General features: G+C 41.0%; 1 protein-coding gene across 5 annotated transcripts in view; it reads left to right on the top strand.

Moving 5' to 3' along the window:
• The window catches only part of foxp1a (forkhead box P1a), a 68,178-nt gene that overhangs the window by 976 nt on the left and 45,129 nt on the right, over positions 1-22,073 (top strand). The gene's annotated exons all lie outside the window — the stretch shown is intronic.

Here is a 22,073-nt window from a genome sequence, read left to right as displayed (position 1 = left end):
TGCTGTGATCATCATTAATCTCATCTTCTGCATGACTTTACAACACGCAAAAGATTGATCCTATATACCTTTTAATTTTTAAAGTTGCTGAAAGAAAAAAATTAAAGAAGAAAATGAAATCAATCCCCATCCCCCTTGACAGGTTTCAGTTCTCCTTTTTTGCCTCCGGCTGTTCACAATTCAGATTGAGTTGTGGTTGAAAAGTTGTAAGTTAATCATTTATGGGAGCATTTTTACAGGCATCCCATTCTGTTTCCTAAAACTCGAGTTGTCTGTCTTTAAACCAGGTGTTACCTGCCCTTAGGATCTGCTTTCCTCACGTGCTCCTTTGTAAAGATTACTAAGAGATTTGTCTATTCAGCACAACTGGAAAACACTTCGGTTGGGCATTGAAGATGATTTGATTTGTCCCCCACGTATTGTTCTGTATCCTGGATTTATGGGCCTTCATAAATGTCTGTGGCTGAATAATAGGAAGGAGTATTTCACAACTGTGTGTGTTATATAATAGTTGTTATCCTTTAAATAATATCACTGTAACAACTATTCAAATCTCAACTTTTTGTCTATCGCTCTTTGTGTTGGCAAGAACAATTGTGTTTGACAGATTGGGCCATGCTTGTGCAATCTTTGACAGGTTTAATGACGGCAATTGATGTCTGGTGTCTTAATGACATAACCTGAAGCTGACATCTCCCTCACCTCCTGGTACACGAGAATGAATGACATAATCAGAAACCGATATTGTCAATGTCACAGTCTGATTAATGATTAATAGATTTCCAGACTTTTATGGCATGCATCACACAGACGTCCTACAATGATGGCTGTCTGCCTAAAAAAACGGCAATCAGAAATATGGCAATTACTATATTGCAATACACTTCACAATACAAAATGGTCTGATAGTTGAAGGGAGCGCCACGAGTAGGAGTGAGCGCAACGCGGTCTGTTCTTTCCGAGGAAGCGGCACGTGTGGCCCTCCTAGGCGTGGATGTACAGATGAACGTGACAGACATTTCCTTTTTAGGTGGGAGTGTTAGGTTTTGTTTCCCCTCTCTTGCTTTTTGGCTTCAACGAGGGTTTCCCCTCAGGTGAAGAAGTTTCGGATGAGCTCGCTAACATAGAGCGAACTTTGTATGCGGTGAGGAAGTGTAATGGCTAGTCGCTTGGCTAGCCAAGGTAATAGGTTAGGTCTTGGTTTGCGTTGATCAGTCACTACATTTTCCTGTTAATATCTGGTTTGGTGAATGAAGTCTCATCCTCCTTGTCGGTTCGTTATGAAACAAACGAAACTAATGCCTCATGTTGACTGTTTCTGGTAAAGAAAGCATAGTTGGAAGGTCACGTTTTGGGCTGGAAAGGTGTTGAGAAGGAATTGCTTCTCGGTTGACACTTTATCAGTTTCATCTATATGGAAATGACTATAATTTTGTGGCCCTATCTCAACTGACTCACAAACCTATTCAAATGTTCCGGAACGGTAAAGTGTGTGGTTATGATATCTGTGTTTGCCATCCTGGAGAGGTTGAGCAGTCTGATGGATCTGTAGTGAAGCCCATGTTGTATGTCTGGTTTACTACCTTGTCAGAAAAAGGTACAAAAGATAAGACAGTGACTTTAAAAAGGTCCCGATATGTACCATTTAGGTACAGATATGTACTTTTGAGGTACTAATAGACATAGTGTGTCGCAGGTATGACACATTTTTGTAGGCTAACCCGGACGTTAGCGGGACACTGGTTTCCTTGCCAAAACGTCCATTACGTAATTAAAAAAAATATTGGATTATCACAAAATAAAGCTTTGTGTTTGACACTTAGACGTTTTGTCTAACAAGATAATTTTCACAGACGAATGCAACTTTTATGAATTTTGAAATCTAAATGCATTTACTAGAATTTAAACGCTAATCTCAAGCTAAAGCGAACCACACCACAGTCTCTCTACATCATCAACATCAATCTTTAACTTTATTAAACACATTTAAAAACATGTTTCCTGATAAGGAAATACTCTATGGGTGAATATATGTTGAGAATTGTGTGTTTCGTTGTTTTTGAGATCTTCATTCGTGAAGAAGTTTAAAGTCCAAAGGCTGTAGTAGTCCCATGTAGTAACTTGTTAGCAGCAAACACTTTAAGACGCTTTTTAATTTTAACTTAATTAATTATTACTTGTGTGTTGTATGTCGTAGAATAAAGCATGAAAATATCTTTGCCTCATGTTAACCCAAGATCTTATTTAAGGAGTTTAACCAAAACCTCACAAAAAATCCCATTGACTTTGGGACGATGGACTTGCTTTTAGGGTTTGGCTACTAAAATACGTCATTCCTGTGGCACCCATATGCACTTTTTAGGTACAATGTTTCTTGAAAGGGTTACCACCTCAGTGACAGTTTTTTACATTGTGATTGAAAAAATTATTCATTCAATTTACTCAATTTATTAAGGTAAGTGGTTGCAATCAATTTATTTAAGCTAAATTTAAACAAAGTTTTTATTTTTTATTTTTAAATGTAGCTTAAATCAATTGATTGCAACCACTTACCTTAAAAAATTTGTAAATTGAATAAATATTTTTTTCAGTGTAGTGACTTGTTAGCATTAAGTTACGGGTGGGTTGTAAAAAGACTCAATACAACTGGAGGGTTTGAACAAGGATTTCACATTAAACTTGAATAAACTGTATTGTTCATGTTTGGCTGTCAAATAAAATCCATCATTGCATATCATTGCAAAATTTATCAAATGCCAAAATCTAGTTTTGAACTCATAATATGATGAGTCGAAAGAGTATACATAAACAATAAAGAGTAATTTAGGGCTATTTAAAGCATTTGATTGGACTGTAACATTAACTGTAGGCATTGGTAAAAGACTTGTGATCTTTCTTACAACTCTTGAAATGTTTTTAACAACTTAATCAAGTGTTTTTATTTAAAAAAAAGAATTTATAATGTTATTCAATGTTTTAAAAACTATAACTTATGTAATCTTTTTTTATTATAGGTTAAGTACAAAAAAATTAATGAATTTACTATACAGCCTGCATCACCACCCCCCTGTAGAAACCACATTATTTCCATCTCAGTAAAGTGCATTTACATAGTAGTACACCTGAATGAAAAGTAGGCACTATAGCAGACTGCCCTCCATACTATACCCGTCGCACATTTCAAGGTAATATTCTCTAGCACTGCTGATGTAGTTTGCCTATCTTTCCTTGACTGAACAACAGTGTGGTTTTGTGTATCTGTGTAATTTGTCATGTGTTTATAGCCTGGCTATGAAATGTGATATTCTATGAGGGCTGCCTCTTCCATTATCTCAGAGAAACCTTTCTAAAAATAGACCCACGCATCCAGACACTATGCTATACTACACTGTCCTATTAGCCCCTTGCCTCTGTCAACTGCTGCCATCAACTTGGTCTCGCTGTCAAACATGGGCGATGCTCATCTATAGCAAACATTTTTGGTCAGTAATAATTTTAAAGGTTCATTGGTAACCAAGCATCTATTTACAATACGTTGCGGTTAATATGAAACAGTACCCATTGTACAAAGTATTTATGACACTACAGTATGTTACTTCTCTGAAACAATGTATAGTGAAAAGCAGCATTCAAATAAAAGTGGATCTAGCCTTCAACATATGTTTGTACAGGTTGAAGATAAATGCTTTATTGCTTCATAAGTTTATGAAATATGGATGTATTGTGAAACAATATTCTAGTTCTGCTAGTAGGCAACTTACTCAACTGCTTGAACGCCTTCATCTTGTATATTACTTGTTTCCTTTTCTTTAGCCATAGACAGTTCTTTGAAAAGGGTCAAAATTCAATATAGTCTTTTACCAAAGTTTGTTTGCTGACAGGACATATACAAAAGGTCGATTAATCAGGTGTTTTTTTCCTTGATTAAATGGATAAAATCTAAGCATCTATTTAATTAAATTTTTTGCTTATAGCTAAACAAAAACCTTAAATTAGGGTATTCATGTGACGACACATGCTCCTGCACCACTATCGGACAGCGCGGACACGTGTCCGCTTCATACAGCGCCAGCTGTGCACTTATAATTAAAGTCTGGCACTGTTTCTTCATAAATTTCTTTATAAAAATCATTATCAGGCGCTTCTTCTCACCATGCGACCAGTGGACCAGTGTTGCCAGGTCCATGCCCTTTCGGCGGAGTTCTAAATTCAGCTTTTTTTAAACAGTGGTCACCCACGCTGTTCCTGGAGATCTACCCGCCTACATACTTTAGATCCAACCCTGCTTCAGCACACCTGCCTCTAATTTTTAGGTAGCCGTGAAAAGCTTGATGAGCAGGTTCAGGTGTGTTTGATTGGGGTTGTAGGTGAACTCTGCATGACGGTGTATTTCTAGGAACAGGGTTGGTGACCAGTGATTAAATGGTTTCAGCAGGTTGATGTTTTTTTGCTGGTAAGAGTTGAAAGTATTTGGTTGTTGGTATTTGGGCTGTGAATGGTCATTAGGATGCTTTCAGACTAATTTTAAATGGCCATGGGGTAGGTTTTGTTAGCTGGATTTGGCAACCCTGAAGGACAATGACGAAAGAACAAAACAAAAGAACGCTGGTTAGGGCTGGGCGATATGACCAAATTTTTTTTAGAGAAAATGTTTTCCATATCAGTCGATATCGATAATTGTCATGATAAATAACAAATCTTTACTCCTGTCAAATTTAAAGGCAGATTTTTGCTCATGAATGAAAATTGTAAAAACCAGACAGTTAATAATGGTTTTAAACTACTTTTTATTCAGAACATGACAAATACAAATACAAAAATCTCGTTTTAATGCATCTGTATTAAATGTAAATCTATTTGTTATGAAATCAACACATTTCTGACACAAAAGCAGCAGACTACTGTCACTTTAAGACCCAAGACAGACTGCTTTAAGTTTCAATATACTGAGTAACAGCTGTTTATGTTCACTTAAACAAGAAAGAAAACTTAGTTCAGTGATCACGCGTGTGTTATACATATACCAAAACTATACACGCTGATAAATGGATGTCAAGGGTGTCACTTTGCTGTGGGAGCGCACATACCCAAACACTATATTCACTGCAGTGGTGGATCTGTTGCTTTTCCTCAGTTTCCTGAATTTGTGAATGTCCTGTAAATATACTTTTAAAGCTGTGTGGACGTTTGCGTGCGCAAGGCGGACGCTGAATGAAAGTACAGTATACTGCACCTATTGGCCTTTATTTATCATTCTTGCGTAGAAACGGGCGTATATGTTGGCGTAAGATTATGCTTACACTCGTCTCACCGCCTGATTTATGAAGCTGTGCGTACCTCTGAAATTCAGGTGTACGCAATACCTGCCCTTCATAAATGCCGCGGCTGAAAACGATCGTCATTAGAATAACACGCCCATATAAATTCAAGTCTCCACCTCCCCCACGCCCTCATTTTACGACATTGACACATGGAAGACGGCAAAGACGAGAAACCAGGGAAGTGGAAAAAAACAAAATTGTTTTATTTGGGAGTTTAAAGAGCGGGATTAAAAACACATTAATAATTGCATGACGTTTTGTAATATTTGTATTATTATTTTTATTATTAATGACGCTTAATTGATATTTAGAAGAATAATTATTTATTATTATTATTATTATTATTTAATGTTGCCTACATCTAAATTATATGTCTGCTTAATGGTTAGGTTAAGTTTTTTTTAAATAATATTTTAAAATGATGTAGTAACTTTTGTAGTGTGTTGTTCTGTATTTACATACAGTTGTTGGTTAGCTAAGATCCAGTTTGATACGGAGCTCCGGATATAATTCAAATTAACAATTTGTTTCCACGACATCCACATGTTTTACTAGACTAATTCATAATTTGAAGTAATAATAATTGTAATAGTAATTACGAAATATTATAATAATTAATTCCAAGGAACAAACTGTTGAATATTTATATTTATGGCCTTTAAACTAAATAAGAAAAAGAAGTGTCCATATGTAGCATAAAAGATAATTCGTGGCCATGATTTTGTCCGCATGTCATCATGATCGGATTTATGGCTCCATTCAACACAAACATTTTACTTTACCTATTCATGTGTAGCTATTTATTTATCATCGAATGGTATGTAACTAGCTTACATTTTGATGCATTATTACCATGTTTTCGTAGCACATCCTTGTGCTTTCTTGCAATGTGCCGCTTCAGATTCCAGGATGAATATTTGCTAACTTTTACAGTCTCTCCGCACTTCCTTTTAATGTTTTCTTCCTGTCCAACCTTAACTTTGATTTTTACTTTACGTTTATGTATAAGGCTTGAATTCCACAACTTATTGCTAGACGTTTTTACAGATTCTCGAACTAGCAAATTATCAAAGGGCGTTCTGGGTTCAAGAGCGGTGCTGAGCGAGCGGACTTTTTAGAAAGGCGCTTTGATGGTAATATTACCGCACCGCTCAAGGCTCCGCTCCGCTCACATGCTTTGCCCTGAAACGTCAGGTAAAGCGCCCAGGCTCTCAACTGAAGGAATACATATGCATACAAATCAAATGCTTTGGTAAAGTCTCTCAAATTAAACATTGAAGTCCATGTTGCATAAAAATAAACACTGAAGTTTGTAAGCATTATGTTTTTTTTACAGTGGGTCATAATATATCATATATTTTAGTTTGTCAGTGCGTTTTGTGGTGTTAGGAAGTGTTTGCGCATTTCTGCACTAACTTAAAATGTGCGTACACCACCTCCTGAGCAGGCGTAGGATTTGAGCGTGCCGTACGCCAACGTCCATATTGATAAATCTCAAAGTCACCGTGGTTTTGGGTGTACGCCAGGTGTACGCTGGAAATTTGGTGTACGTACTTTTGATAAATGAGGGCCACTGTGTCTGCTGTGTTTGATGAACCCTGTTTGCGCGTCCAACATTACACACAAGAAAATGTTTCAGCGCATTTGGATTCCGTGATTCCGTCCGCGTTATCCGCATCGCGAAAATCATAGGTCTCTACTAATAAATGAATAACTTGCCTCATCTTCCACTCCTTCGAGTCTAACTGTCACTGTGATTTGTAAACCAAGAGCGCGTGCCGCATCCGGAAGTGCTCGCGCAACATTACGCACAGTGCGTAAACCTTATCGATCACTTATCGAACGGTCCTTATCGTTTTATCGAAAAGTTTATATCGGTAAAATTATCGTTATCGAATTATCGCCCAGCACTAACGCTGGTTAATAAGTTTTCATTTGTCCTGTAATATAAGTGGTTTTATTTGATTAGTCAATTAATCAGAAAATAGTTGCCAGATTAATCGATAATAATAATAATAATAATAATAATAATAATCGTTAGTTGCAGCCTTAATATACATGCATTGTTACAGAAATAAACAAAAGACCTGGATTTCCTTTTTAGTGTAAAACAGATGCTTAGTTTGTGGTTCATTACTGTTATAGATTATAAACCCAACAACAATAAAACAGACAAACTTATTTATATTAAAGGAAGAAATGAAAACTTTATTAATTCTTTTGCATCTGTCATCGTCCTGTCAATCGTCATGCTGCCATGTGCCTTGCTTTTAACCAAGAGAAGTAAGCACCTGTAGAAGAAGCACCTGACTTTATAAGCATGCAACTTGCGCTGTGTGAAGCAGATGGTGGTGCAGGAGCATGTGACATCAAAGACCAAATAATCGATAACAACATTCAGGGGCGGAGCGAGGGGGTGGCTTCTGGGGCTCAAGCCCCGAATGTTTTGTCAAAAGCCCCTAATTACAGTGCATTGAAAATGCGCTGTACTGTTCTTACTGGGCTTTTTATTATTATTATGTTGGCTTGAAAAAGCCAACATATTGTTATTGCTCTTAAACTTATTATTAGTGGTGCTTGCATTTATGCAAAGCATCACTATTACTATCTTGCATACTTATTATTATTATTATTCTTCTTTTTCTGGACACTTTTTTGGCGCGTAACTCGTCCCGCACGCTTTGTCGTAGACCCATAAATTAGGGCTCAAATCGACCGGCTTATTGAGGAGAGGACTGCTATGACTTTTATAAGCGATCGGGTGCAGGATTTCCGAAAGGGGGGCGAAAAACCACCCAAAAAATCCCATTGACTTAACATTGCGCCCAACTTTGACGAGTCATAGCTCCGCTCGAGGATTTTGTAGAAACATGTGGGTTATAACATTTGAAGAGGGTGGTAGGCTCTTTAAGAACATGGATCACAATGGGGTGTAAGTTGTACCCCTGGGGTGTAAGAGGTGCCCAAAAGTGCCCCAATGAAAAGTCAATGGGGCAAAATCCCATAGACTTACCATTGCAAAAATTTTGACGGGTCATAGGTCCGAGCCAGGATTTCATAGAAACATGTGGGTTACTACATTTGAAGAGGGTGCTAGACTCTGTCAGGACGTCCCCCACAATGGGGTGTAAGGTTACCATAGCAACCATTTTGGGCACCCTAGCAACCTATACCATAGACTGCCATTATAAAATGCCTGGATGGATATCTTTGCACCACAGTGTCATAGAGACATGGGGGTGGGCTCATTTTACTCAGGCATCCAATCAGTCTCTCAGGATCCTTACAGACTTACTAAGCCACGCCCCTAGCAACCACTTTTGAGCACCCTAGCAACATAAAATACAAACAGTTATATCTCGGCATCAGAACATCGTAGAGACACGGGGGTTGGACCGTTTTACTTGTGACTAGGGGTGTAACAATTGGGCACATCATTGGCCACTCCCAAGCCACGCCCCTAGCAACCAAATTTGAGCACCCTAGCAACCGAATAAACAAAGCCTTATATCTCCGCATCAGAACATCGTAGAGACACGGGGTTTGGACCGTTTTACTTGTGACTCGGAGTGTAATCACTGGGCACATCATTGGCCACTCCCAAGCCACGCCCCTAGCAACCAAATACAGTACCCTAGCAACAGCGTAAACAAAGCCTTATATCTCCGCATCAGAACATCGTAGAGACACGGGGGTTGGACCGTTTTACTTGTGACTCGGAGTGTAATCACTGGGCACATAATTGGCCACTCCCAAGCCACGCCCCTAGCAACCAAATACAGTACCCTAGCAACAGAGTAAACAAAGCCTTATATCTCCACATCAGAACATCGTAGAGACACGGGGGTTGGACCGTTTTACTTGTGACTCGGAGTGTAATCACTGGGCACATCATTGGCAACTCCCAAGCCACGCCCCTAGCAACCAAATACAGTACCCTAGCAACAGAGTAAACAAAGCCTTATATCTCCACATCAGAACATCGTAGAGACATGGGGGTTGGACCGTTTGATTCATGACTCGGAGGGTAATCACTAGTGGATGCCATTTTTTCCCCTAGCAACCAAATACAGTACCCTAGCAACAGAGTAAACAAAGCCTTATATCTCCGCATCAGAACATCGTAGAGACATGGGGTTTGGACCGTTTGACTCGTGACTTAAAGGGTAATCACTAGTGGATGCCATTTTTTTCCCTAGCAACCAAATACAGTACCCTAGCAACAGAGTAAACAAAGCCTCATATCTCCGCATCAGAACATCGTAGAGACACGGGGGTTGGACCGTTTGACTCATGACTCGGAGGGTAATCACTAGTGGATGCAATTTTTTTCCCTAGCAACCAAATACAGTACCCTAGCAACAGAGTACACAAAGCCTTATATCTCCGCATCAGAACATCGTAGAGACACGGGGGTTGGACCGTTTGACTCGTGACTCGGAGGGTAATCACAAGTGGATGCCATTTTTTTCCCTAGCAACCGAATACAGTACCCTAGCAACAGAGTAAACAAAGCCTTATATCTCAGCATCAGAACATCGTAGAGACACGGGGTTTGGACCGTTTGACTCGTGACTCGGAGGGTAATCACTAGTGGATGCCATTTTTTTCCCTAGCAACCAAATACAGTACCCTAGCAACAGAGTAAACAAAGCCTTATATCTCTGCATCAGAACATCGTAGAGACATGGGGTTTGGACCGTTTGACTCGTGACTCGGAGGGTAATCACTAGTGGATGCCAATTTTTTCCCTAGCAACCAAATACAGTACCCTAGCAACAGAGTAAACAAAGCCTTATATCTCCGCATCAGAACATCGTAGAGACACGGGGGTTGGACCGTTTGACTCGTGACTCGGAGGGTAATCACTAGTGGGTGCCAATTTTCTCCCTAGCAACCAAATACAGTACCCTAGCAACCGAATAAACAAAGCCTTATATCTTCGCATAAGAATATCGTAGAGACATGTGGGTTGAATTGTTTTACTTTTGGCTTGGAGTATAATCATATATTGTCCCCCGAAATTTGCCACGGCAAGCACCACTTCACATTTTCTTCAGGAAATGTACCTATCTAGTTATTATTCTTCTTTTTCTGGACACTTTTTCGGCGCGAAACTCGTCCCGCACGCTTTGTCGTAGACCCATAAATTAGGGCTCAAATCGACCGGCTTATTGAGGAGAGGTGTGCTATGACTTTTATAAGCGATCGGGTGCAGGATTTCCGAAAGGGGGGCGAAAAACCACCCAAAAAATCCCATTGACTTAACATTGCGCCCAACTTTGACGAGTCATAGCTCCGCTCGAGGATTTTGTAGAAACATGTGGGTTACAACATTTGAAGAGGGTGGTAGGCTCTGTAAGAACATGGATCACAATGGGGTGTAAGTTGTACCCCTGGGGTGTAAGAGGTGCCCAAAAGTGCCCCAATGAAAAGTCAATGGGGCAAAATCCCATAGACTTACATTGCAAAAATTTTGACGGGTCATAGGTCCGAGCCAGGATTTCATAGAAACATGTGGGTTACTAAATTTGAAGAGGGTGCTAGACTCTGTCAGGACGTCCCCCACAATGGGGTGTAAGGTTACCATAGCAACCATTTTGGGCACCCTAGCAACCTATACCATAGACTGCCATTATAAAATGCCCGGATGGATATCTTTGCACCACAGTGTCATAGAGACATGGGGGTGGGCTCATTTTACTCAGGCATCCAATCAGTCTCTCAGGATCCTTACAGACTTACTAAGCCACGCCCCTAGCAACCACTTTTGAGCACCCTAGCAACATAAAATACAAACAGTTATATCTCGGCATCAGAACATCGTAGAGACACGGGGGTTGGACCGTTTTACTTGTGACTAGGGGTGTAACAATTGGGCACATCATTGACCACTCCCAAGCCACGCCCCTAGCAACCAAATTTGAGCACCCTAGCAACCGAATAAACAAAGCCTTATATCTCCGCATCAGAACATCGTAGAGACACGGGGTTTGGACCGTTTTACTTGTGACTCGGAGTGTAATCACTGGGCACATAATTGGCCACTCCCAAGCCACGCCCCTAGCAACCAAATACAGTACCCTAGCAACAGAGTAAACAAAGCCTTATATCTCCGCATCAGAACATCGTAGAGACACGGGGGTTGGACCGTTTTACTTGTGACTCGGAGTGTAATCACTGGGCACATCATTGGCCACTCCCAAGCCACGCCCCTAGCAACCAAATACAGTACCTTAGCAACAGAGTAAACAAAGCCTTATATCTCCACATCAGAACATCGTAGAGACACGGGGGTTGGACCGTTTGACTCGTGACTCGGAGGGTAATCACTAGTGGATGCAATTTTTTTCCCTAGCAACCAAATACAGTACCCTAGCAACAGAGTAAACAAAGCCTTATATCTCCGCATCAGAACATCGTAGAGACACGGGGGTTGGACCGTTTGACTCGTGACTCGGAGGGTAATCACTAGTGGATGCCATTTTTTTCCCTAGCAACCAAATACAGTACCCTAGCAACAGAGTAAACAAAGCCTTATATCTCCGCATCAGAACATCGTAGAGACACGGGGTTTGGACCGTTTGACTCGTGACTCGGAGGGTAATCACTAGTGGATGCCATTTTTTTCCCTAGCAACCAAATACAGTACCCTAGCAACAGAGTAAACAAAGCCTTATATCTCTGCATCAGAACATCGTAGAGACACGGGGTTTGGACCGTTTGACTCGTGACTCGGAGGGTAATCACTAGTGGATGCCATTGTTTCCCCTAGCAACCAAATACAGTACCCTAGCAACAGAGTAAACAAAGCCTTATATCTCCGCATCAGAACATCGTAGAGACACGGGGTTTGGACCGTTTGACTCGTGACTCAAAGGGTAATCACTAGTGGATGCCATTTTTTTCCCTAGCAACCAAATACAGTACCCTAGCAACAGAGTAAACAAAGCCTTATATCTCTGCATCAGAACATCGTAGAGACATGGGGGTTGGACCGTTTGACTCGTGACTGGAAGTGTAATCACTAGTGGATGCCAATTTTTTCCCTAGCAACCATATACAGTACCCTAGCAACAGAGTAAACAAAGCCTTATATCTCCGCATCAGAACATCGTAGAGACACGGGGGTTGGATCGTTTGACTTTTGGCTTGGAGTATAATCATAAATTGTCCCTTGAAACATGCCACGGCAAGCACCACTCACATTTTCTTCAGGAAATGTACCTGTCTAGTTAGTGGTGCTTGCATTTATGCAAAGCATCACTATTATTATTGCTCAGGGATATTATTATTATTATTATTATTCTTATGTCTGCACACTTTTTCGGCGCGTAACTCGTCCCGCACGGTTTGCCGTAGTCCCATGAAAGAGGGCTCAAATCGACCGGTTTTTTGAGGAGATGGTGGCTATGACTTTTATAAGCGGTCGGGTGCAAAATTTCCAAAAGGGGGGCAAAAAACCACCCGAAAAATCCCATTGACTTAACATTACGCCAAACTTTGACAAGTCATAGCTCCGCTCGAGGATTTTGTAGAAACATGTGGGTTACAACATTTGAAGAGGGTGGTAGACTCTGTAAGAACATGGATCACAATGGGGTGTAAGTTGTACCCCTGGGGTGTAAGAGGTGCCCAAAAATGCCCAATGAAAAGTCAATGGGGGAAAATCCCATAGACTTAACATTGCAAAAACTTTGACGGGTCACAGGTCCGAGCGAGGATTTCGTAGAAGCATGTGGGTTACTAAATTTGAAGAGGGTGCTAGACTCTGTCAGGACGTCCCCCGCAATGGGGTTGTAATGTTACCCTAGCAACCATTTTGGGCACCCTAGCAACCTATCCCATAGACTGCCATTACAAAATGCCCAGAGGGATATCTTTGCACCACAGTGTCACAGAGACATGGGGGTGGGCTCATTTTACTCAGGCATCCAATCAGCCTCTCAGGACCCTTGCAGAGTTACTAAGCCACGCCCCTAGCAACCACTTTTGAGCACCCTAGCAACATAAAATTCAAACAGTTATATCTCGGCATCAGAACATCGTAGAGACACGGGGGTTGGACCGTTTGACTTGTGACTAGGGGTGTAACAATTGGGCACATCATTGACCACTCCCAAGCCACGCCCCTTGCAACCAAATTTGAGCACCCTAGCAACCGAATAAACAAAGCCTTATATCTCCGCATCAGAACATCGTAGAGACACGGGGTTTGGACCGTTTTACTTGTGACTCGGAGTGTAATCACTGGGCACATCATTGGCCACTCCCAAGCCACGCCCCTAGCAACCAAATACAGTACCCTAGCAACAGAGTAAACAAAGCCTTATATCTCCGCATCAGAACATCGTAGAGACACGGGGGTTGGACCGTTTTACTTGTGACTCGGAGTGTAATCACTGGGCACATAATTGGCCACTCCCAAGCCACGCCCCTAGCAACCAAATACAGTACCCTAGCAACAGAGTAAACAAAGCCTTATATCTCCGCATCAGAACATCGTAGAGACACGGGGGTTGGACCGTTTTACTTGTGACTCGGAGTGTAATCACTGGGCACATCATTGGCCACTCCCAAGCCACGCCCCTAGCAACCAAATACAGTACCCTAGCAACAGAGTAAACAAAGCCTTATATCTCCACATCAGAACATCGTAGAGACATGGGGTTTGGACCGTTTGACTCATGACTCGGAGGGTAATCACTAGTGGATGCCATTTTTTTCCCTAGCAACCAAATACAGTACCCTAGCAACAGAGTAAACAAAGCCTTATATCTCCGCATCAGAACATCGTAGAGACATGGGGTTTGGACCGTTTGACTCGTGACTCGGAGGGTAATCACTAGTGGATGCCATTTTTTTTCCCTAGCAACCAAATACAGTACCCTAGCAACAGAGTAAACAAAGCCTTATATCTCCGCATCAGAACATCGTAGAGACACGGGGGTTGGACCGTTTGACTCATGACTCGGAGGGTAATCACTAGTGGATGCCATTTTTTCCCTAGCAACCAAATACAGTACCCTAGCAACAGAGTAAACAAAGCCTTATATCTCCGCATCAGAACATCGTAGAGACACGGGGGTTGGACCGTTTTACTTTTGACTCGGAGTGTAATCACTGGGCACATAATTGGCCACTCCCAAGCCACGCCCCTAGCAACCAAATACAGTACCCTAGCAACAGAGTAAACAAAGCCTTATATCTCCGCATCAGAACATCGTAGAGACACGGGGGTTGGATCGTTTGACTCGTGACTCGGAGGGTAATCACTAGTGGATGCCATTTTTTTCCTAAGCAACCAAATACAGTACCCTAGCAACAGAGTAAACAAAGCCTTATATCTCCGCATCAGCACATCGTAGAGACACGGGGGTTGGACCGTTTGACTCATGACTCGGAGGGTAATCACTAGTGGATGCCATTTTTTCCCTAGCAACCAAATACAGTACCCTAGCAACAGAGTAAACAAACCCTTATATCTCCGCATCAGAACATCGTAGAGACACGGGGGTTTGACCGTTTGACTCGTGACTCGGAGTGTAATCACTAGTGGATGCCAATTTTCTCCCTAGCAACCAAATACAGTACCCTAGCAACCGAATAAACAAAGCCTTATATCTTCGCATCAGAATATCGTAGAGACATCTGGGTTGAATTGTTTTACTTTTGGCTTGGAGTATAATCATATATTGTCCCCCGAAATTTGCCACGGCAAGCACCACTTCACATTTTCTTCAGGAAATGTACCTATCTAGTTATGTTGGCTTGAAAAAGCCAACATACTGTTATTGCTTTTAAACTTATTATTATTATTCTTTCTTCTCCTCCCAAAATTTCTGACACTAACTCGTCCTAGAGCTTTCAAGCTACATGCACCAAATTTTCCACAGACCTTCAGACTGGTCTGACTTAGTGTGCTATATCTTTTCTAACTGATGGGACCTTCCGAATTCCTAAACGGGGGGCTCGAACACCCCAAAATTTCCATTGACTTAACATTGAGACAAACTTTGACGGGTCATAGCTGTGAGTGAGAAACTTGTAGAAACTTGTGGCTTACCACATTTAAGGTGGCTGACAGGCTCTGTAAGAACATACATCACAATGGGGTGTAAGCTATACCCCTGGGGTGTAAGAGGCCCCCAAAATTTCCCATTGACTTATAATGGGGCAGGAAACATGCCCATATAAGGGAATAAAAGCGTCCCAGATGGAATATCTTTACTTTAGAGTGTCGTAGAGACATGGGGGTGGGCTCATTTTACTCAGTCATCCAATCAGTCTCTTAGGATCGCCCCAAAGCTATTTAGCCACGCCCCTAGCAACAATTTTGGGTACCCTAGCAACATCTCCCATAGACTACCATTATAAAAAGCCCAGATGGATATCTTTGCACCAGAGTGTCATAGAGACATAGGGGTGGGCTCATTTTACTCAGGCATCCAATCAGTCTTAATAGGATTCTTATTGAGGTGTTAAGCCACGCCCCTAGCAACCAAATATGAGCACCCTAGCAACATAATAAACAAAGCCTTATATCTTTGGATCTGAACATCATAGAGACATGGGGGTTGGGTCTTCGGGTCATGTTAGCTTCATGCTAGCTCCATGCTAAGTCATACTAGCTTCATGCTAGTTTCATGCTAGCTTTATGCTAATTTCATAATATAGCTTGCTAACTTCATGCTAAATCATGCTAGCTTCATGTTAAATCTTGTTAGCTTCACGCTAAATAGTGCTAGCTTCATGCTAATCATGCTAGCATCATGCTAATCATGCTAGCTTCACGTTAAATCATGCTAGCTTTATGCTAATCATGCTAACCTCATGTTTTCTTCATGCTAATCATGCTAGCCTCATGCTAGTTTCATGCTAATCATACTAGCATCATGCTAGCTTCATGCTAATCATGCTAACATCATGGTAGCTTCATGCTAATCATGCAAGAATCATGCTAGCTTCATGCTAATCATGCTAGCATCATGCTAGCTTCATGCTAATCATGCTAGCATCATGCTAGCTTCATGCTAATCATGCTAGCATCATGCTAGCTTAATGCTAATCATGCTAGCATCATGCTAGCTTCATGCTAATCATGCTAGCATCATGCTAGCTTCATGCTAATCATGCTAGCATTATGATAGCTTCATGCTAATCATGCTAGCTTCATGCTAGCTTCATGCTAATCATGCTAGCTTCATGCTAGCTTCATGCTAATCATGCTAGCTTCATGATAATCATGGTAGCTTCATGCTAGCTTCATGCTAATCAATGCTAACCTCATGTTTTCTTCATGCTAATCATGCTAGCCTCATGCTAGTTTCATGCTAATCATACTAGCATCATGCTAGCTTCATGCTAATCATGCTAACATCATGGTAGCTTCATGCTAATCATGCAAGAATCATGCTAGCTTCATGCTAATCATGCTAGCATCATGCTAGCTTCATGCTAATCATGCTAGCATCATGCTAGCTTCATGCTAATCATGCTAGCTTCATGCTAGCTTCATGATAATCATGGTAGCTTCATGCTAGCTTCATGCTAATCATGCTAACCTCATGTTTTCTTCATGCTAATCATGCTAGCCTCATGCTAGTTTCATGCTAATCATACTAGCATCATGCTAGCTTCATGCTAATCATGCTAACATCATGGTAGCTTCATGCTAATCATGCAAGAATCATGCTAGCTTCATGCTAATCATGCTAGCATCATGCTAGCTTCATGCTAATCATGCTAGCATCATGCTAGCTTCATGCTAATCATGCTAGCATCATGCTAGCTTAATGCTAATCATGCTAGCATCATGCTAGCTTCATGCTAATCATGCTAGCATCATGCTAGCTTCATGCTAATCATGCTAGCATTATGATAGCTTCATGCTAATCATGCTAGCTTCATGCTAGCTTCATGCTAATCATGCTAGCTTCATGCTAGCTTCATGCTAATCATGCTAGCTTCATGCTAGCTTCATGATAATCATGGTAGCTTCATGCTAGCTTCATGCTAATCAATGCTAGCATCATGCTAGCTTTATGCTAATCATGCTAACCTCATGTTTTCTTCATGCTAATCATGCTAGCCTCATGCTAGTTTCATGCTAATCATACTAGCATCATGCTAGCTTCATGCTAATCATGCTAACATCATGGTAGCTTCATGCTAATCATGCAAGAATCATGCTAGCTTCATGCTAATCATGCTAGCATCATGCTAGCTTCATGCTAATCATGCTAGCATCATGCTAGCTTAATGCTAATCATGCTAGCATCATGCTAGCTTCATGCTAATCATGCTAGCATCATGCTAGCTTCATGCTAATCATGCTAGCATTATGATAGCTTCATGCTAATCATGCTAGCTTCATGCTAATCATGCTAGCTTCATGCTAGCTTCATGCTAATCATGCTAGCTTCATGCTAGCTTCATGATAATCATGGTAGCTTCATGCTAGCTTCATGCTAATCAATGCTAGCATCATGCTAGCTTCATGCTAATCATGCTAACATCATGCTAGCTTCATGCTAATCATGCTAACATCATGGTAGCTTCATGCTAATCATGCAAGAATCATGCTAGCTTCATGCTAATCATGCTAGCATCATGCTAGCTTCATGCTAATCATGCTAGCATCATGCTAGCTTCATGCTAATCATGCTAGCATCATGCTAGCTTAATGCTAATCATGCTAGCATCATGCTAGCTTCATGCTAATCATGCTAGCTTCATGCTAATTTCATGCTAATCAATGCTAACATCATGCTAGCTTCATGCTGATCATGCTAACATCATGCTAGCTTTATGCTAATCATGCTAGCATCATGCTAGCTTCATGCTAATCATGCTAACATCATGGTAGCTTCATGCTAATCATGCTAACTTCATGCTAGCTTCATGTTAATCATGCTAGCATCATGCTAGCTTCATGCTAATCATGCTAACATCATGCTAGCTTCATGCTAATCATGCTAGCTTCATGCTAGCTTCATGCTAATCATGCTAGCTTCATGCTAATCAATGCTAGCATCATGCTAGCTTCATCATGCTAGCTTCATGCTAATCATGCTAGGATCATGCTAGCTTCATGCTAATCATGCTAACATCATGGTAGCTTCATGCTAATCATGCAAGAATCATGCTAGCTTCATGCTAATCATGCTAGCATCATGCTAGCTTCATGCTAATCATGCTAGCATCATGCTAGCTTCATGCTAATCATGCTAGCATCATGCTAGCTTAATGCTAATCATGCTAGCATCATGCTAGCTTCATGCTAATCATGCTAGCATCATGCTAGCTTCATGCTAATCATGCTAGCATTATGATAGCTTCATGCTAATCATGCTAGCTTCATGCTAGCTTCATGCTAATCATGCTAGCTTCATGCTAGCTTCATGCTAATCATGCTAGCTTCATGCTAGCTTCATGATAATCATGGTAGCTTCATGCTAGCTTCATGCTAATCAATGCTAACCTCATGTTTTCTTCATGCTAATCATGCTAGCCTCATGCTAGTTTCATGCTAATCATACTAGCATCATGCTAGCTTCATGCTAATCATGCTAACATCATGGTAGCTTCATGCTAATCATGCAAGAATCATGCTAGCTTCATGCTAATCATGCTAGCATCATGCTAGCTTCATGCTAATCATGCTAGCATCATGCTAGCTTCATGCTAATCATGCTAGCTTCATGCTAGCTTCATGATAATCATGGTAGCTTCATGCTAGCTTCATGCTAATCATGCTAACCTCATGTTTTCTTCATGCTAATCATGCTAGCCTCATGCTAGTTTCATGCTAATCATACTAGCATCATGCTAGCTTCATGCTAATCATGCTAACATCATGGTAGCTTCATGCTAATCATGCAAGAATCATGCTAGCTTCATGCTAATCATGCTAGCATCATGCTAGCTTCATGCTAATCATGCTAGCATCATGCTAGCTTCATGCTAATCATGCTAGCATCATGCTAGCTTAATGCTAATCATGCTAGCATCATGCTAGCTTCATGCTAATCATGCTAGCATCATGCTAGCTTCATGCTAATCATGCTAGCATTATGATAGCTTCATGCTAATCATGCTAGCTTCATGCTAGCTTCATGCTAATCATGCTAGCTTCATGCTAGCTTCATGCTAATCATGCTAGCTTCATGCTAGCTTCATGATAATCATGGTAGCTTCATGCTAGCTTCATGCTAATCAATGCTAGCATCATGCTAGCTTTATGCTAATCATGCTAACCTCATGTTTTCTTCATGCTAATCATGCTAGCCTCATGCTAGTTTCATGCTAATCATACTAGCATCATGCTAGCTTCATGCTAATCATGCTAACATCATGGTAGCTTCATGCTAATCATGCAAGAATCATGCTAGCTTCATGCTAATCATGCTAGCATCATGCTAGCTTCATGCTAATCATGCTAGCATCATGCTAGCTTAATGCTAATCATGCTAGCATCATGCTAGCTTCATGCTAATCATGCTAGCATCATGCTAGCTTCATGCTAATCATGCTAGCATTATGATAGCTTCATGCTAATCATGCTAGCTTCATGCTAATCATGCTAGCTTCATGCTAGCTTCATGCTAATCATGCTAGCTTCATGCTAGCTTCATGATAATCATGGTAGCTTCATGCTAGCTTCATGCTAATCAATGCTAGCATCATGCTAGCTTCATGCTAATCATGCTAACATCATGCTAGCTTCATGCTAATCATGCTAACATCATGGTAGCTTCATGCTAATCATGCAAGAATCATGCTAGCTTCATGCTAATCATGCTAGCATCATGCTAGCTTCATGCTAATCATGCTAGCATCATGCTAGCTTCATGCTAATCATGCTAGCATCATGCTAGCTTAATGCTAATCATGCTAGCATCATGCTAGCTTCATGCTAATCATGCTAGCTTCATGCTAATTTCATGCTAATCAATGCTAACATCATGCTAGCTTCATGCTGATCATGCTAACATCATGCTAGCTTTATGCTAATCATGCTAGCATCATGCTAGCTTCATGCTAATCATGCTAACATCATGGTAGCTTCATGCTAATCATGCTAACTTCATGCTAGCTTCATGTTAATCATGCTAGCATCATGCTAGCTTCATGCTAATCATGCTAACATCATGCTAGCTTCATGCTAATCATGCTAGCTTCATGCTAGCTTCATGCTAATCATGCTAGCTTCATGCTAATCAATGCTAGCATCATGCTAGCTTCATCATGCTAGCTTCATGCTAATCATGCTAGGATCATGCTAGCTTCATGCTAATCATGCTAGCATCATGCTAGCTTCATGCTATGCTTTTTCAAGCCAACATAAAGTTTGTCTTCAAACTTTAATATCTAGTTATTATTATTATTCCGCTTTCTTCTGAGACTAAATTTTCGACACTAACTCGTCCTAGAGCTTTCAAGCTACATGCACCAAATTTTCCACGGACCTTCAGACTGGTCTGACTTAGTGTGCTATATCTTTTCTAACTGATGGGACCTTCCGAATTCCTAAACGGGGGGCTCGAACACCCCAAAATTTCCATTGACTTAACATTGAGACAAACTTTGATGGGTCATAGCTGCGAGTGAGAAACTTGTAGAAACTTGTGGCTTACCACATTTAAGGAGGCTGACAGGCTGTGTAAGAACATACCTAACAATGGGGTGTAAGCTGTACCCCTGGGGTGTAAGAGGCCCCCAAAATTTCCCATTGACTTATAATGGGGCAGGAAACATGCCCATGAAAGGGAATAAAAGCGTCCCAGATGGAATATCTTCACTTTAGAATGTCGTAGAGACATGGGGGTGGGCTCATTATACTCAGGCATCCAATCAGTCTCTTAGGATCACCCCAAAGCTATTAAGCCACGCCCCTAGCAACAATTTTGGGTACCCTAGCAACATCTCCCATAGACTACCATTATAAAAAGCCCAGATGGATATCTTTGCACCAGAGTGTCATAGAGACATAGGGGTGGGCTCATTTTACTCTGGAATCCAATCAGTCTCTTAGGATTCTTAATGAGGTATTAAGCCACGCCCCTAGCAACCAAATATAAGCACCCTAGCAACATAATAAACGAAGCCTTATATCTCTGGATCTGAACATCATAGAGACATGGGGGTTGGGTCTTTGGGTCATGTTAGCTTCATGCTAGCTCCATGCTAAGTCATACTAGCTTCATGCTAGTTTCATGCTAGCTTTATGCTAATTGCATAATAAATCTTTCTAACTTCATGCTAAATCATGCTAGCATCATGCTAAATCATGCTAGCTTCATGCTAATCATGCTAGCATCATGCTAGCTTCATGCTAATCATGCTAGCTTCATACTAAATCATCTTAGCTTCATGCTATTCATGCTAGCATCATGCTAGCTTCATGCTAATCATGCTAGCATCATGCTACCTTCATGCTAATCATGCTAGCATCATGCTAGCTTCATGCTAATCATGCTAGCATCATGCTAGCTTCATGCTAATCATGCTAGCATCATGCTAGCTTCATGCTAATCATGCTAGCATCATGCTAGCTTCATGCTAATCATGCTAGCATCATGCTAGCTTCATGCTAATCATGCTACCATCATGCTAGCTTCATGCTAATCATGCTAGCATCATGCTAGCTTCATGCTAATCATGCTAGCATCATGCTAGCATTCATGCTAATCATGCTAGCATCATGCTAGCTTCATGCTAATCATGCTAGCATCATGCTAGCTTCATGCT

Source organism: Paramisgurnus dabryanus, chromosome 21, assembly GCF_030506205.2.
Source record: "Paramisgurnus dabryanus chromosome 21, PD_genome_1.1, whole genome shotgun sequence".
Lineage (NCBI taxonomy): Eukaryota > Metazoa > Chordata > Actinopteri > Cypriniformes > Cobitidae > Paramisgurnus > Paramisgurnus dabryanus.
Note: the sequence above shows the minus strand (reverse complement) of the source record. Positions and strands in the feature narration are given on the sequence as shown.